The sequence below is a fragment of the Mastomys coucha genome, unplaced genomic scaffold (genome assembly GCF_008632895.1).
Source record: "Mastomys coucha isolate ucsf_1 unplaced genomic scaffold, UCSF_Mcou_1 pScaffold1, whole genome shotgun sequence".
Classification (NCBI taxonomy): Eukaryota; Metazoa; Chordata; class Mammalia; order Rodentia; family Muridae; genus Mastomys; species Mastomys coucha.
In genome coordinates this window covers 27,888,735-27,890,628 of record NW_022196891.1, presented here as the reverse complement: position 1 = coordinate 27,890,628, position 1,894 = coordinate 27,888,735, and the positions used below count along the sequence as shown (strand labels likewise).

At 40.3% G+C, this 1,894-nt stretch overlaps 1 protein-coding gene and 1 pseudogene across 12 annotated transcripts in view; both read left to right on the top strand.

Annotated features, from left to right (window-relative positions):
- Window positions 1-1,894, top strand: part of Srgap2 (SLIT-ROBO Rho GTPase activating protein 2) — a 232,036-nt gene that overhangs the window by 78,674 nt on the left and 151,468 nt on the right. The window lies entirely within an intron of this gene.
- Window positions 1,184-1,646, top strand: LOC116098904 (annotated as a pseudogene).

Sequence of the window (1,894 nt, the reverse complement as noted above, 5' to 3'; positions counted from 1 at the left end):
TGAAGCTCCCTTCTCTGTGATAACTCCAGCCTGTGTCAAGTTGACACACAAAACCAGACAGTACAAATTTGCTACTCTTCTGTGAAAGTGGACATGATGCTTAATGTTATCAACTTGACTATCTTTAAAATCACCTAGGAGACAGTCTTCTGCAAGTACTTATGAGGGTTCTTATGTTGGCCTCCAGGCATGCCTGTGAGGATTACCCAGATCGGGTTAAGTGAGGTAGGAAGACTTGCTAACTATGAATAGCACAGTTCCATGGGTTGTAGTCCTGGACTAAAGAAAAGAGACAAATTTTACCGAGCAGTCCAACATGACCAGCGTCTCACACTAAGCCCTTCCTCCATTAACTTGCTTCTTGTCAAATGTTTGGTTCGAGCAATGAGAAAAGGAATTAAGATTTTGGAAGATCTTGTGCCAGAACATCATGCTGTCCAGATCAGCAGGAACTAAACTTGTTGCTTCTCTTTGCACAAAGAATTGTGCAATTTCCAGTGGGAACTCCCTGCTGGAGGTGGAGAAGCAAGGAAAAGAAGAGTGGAGAAAGAGCCAGATACTCAGAAATCTTTATTGTGCGTCTTTGCTAACCTAGCACCTGCACATGGTCAACTCTGAGGCTTTGTCGGAATCTTCCACAGAGTCCTTGTTGAAGATAGGGAAGGCATAACTTATTTTCATTAATTTTAATTTTAGTTTAACATTTATACCAGTTTTGTGGTATGTTCCTGGGGATGTGAGAATATGACACGGTGTCAGACTTTGAAGTGTTCCTAGCCTAGCTGGGAAACAAATGTCAGTTGCCAGTTACCTTCCAGTGTGTTGTGTGTTATAATAGAATTGTTCAAGATGCTACAGAGTGAGATCATAAAGTAGATGGATTATGCTGTTTTGTGTTTTTTTCCCCTGAAAAATATGCCGTTAAATAAGAAAGAACTAGGGACCAAGGAGTTGATGACTCATTGGTTAAGAACACATGATGCTTTTGCAAAGGACCCAGGTTCAGCTCTTAACACTAACACCCTCATTGGGTGAATCATAATTGCCTATAACTCCAGGTATACATGCGGTACACATACATACATGTAGAGACTCACACAAATACCTAAAATAAAACAAATAAGTCTGAAGAGACTCAGAATAGGGATTTTCTTTATACAATTTGTTGAAGTCTAATCTGCCGAAAAAAAAAAAAAGAAGTTTCTTAGGCGCTTAGTCTGTCTAGCCCAGTCATCGTGCTGACTCTTTGTGTCTTTTACTCAAATTTATTCTGTTGTTTTGTTAAATATTAAAATCAGTCTGGGGCCCTTGTCACAGCCAAGACTAAGATGGCTGGGAAAATCTCCACATTCCTCAAGACTGCCTGGGTGAAGGAGCTGGTGCTGGTAGAGTCCTTCTCTGTCTGGGATCTCGCTAGAATTATCCCCATGGTTAGCCCCAACACCAAGTATGTTGGCATGATCAACCAGGCCACACCCGATATTACCCAATGCCTGTGAGAGATAATGGGAACATGCCTGATGTGCCCAGTCACCCACAGGAATCTCTGGGCCCAAGCCTGGAATGGCTGAAGAACCTGTGAATGGAAGAGACTCTTCCCTGTTGCCCTCCAATAAAAAATGGGAAAACCAATTCCCCCCCCCCAAATAAAATCAGTTTTGACATAATTTTTGCCCATGCGTCTAGAGATGCATAAGATCATTTAAATTATTTTTCTTATTATGTCTTTTAAAAATAAAAGCATATACTAGTAGCTTGAGTATTTTTTTCTGATGGAACCCATAGTACTCTGCTTTTATTTTCTTGATCTTTAATATGAGCAGTAACTTTTTTGTTTATTAGATATTTTCTTTATTTACATGTCATATGATTTCTCCTTTCCCAGTTTCCCCTC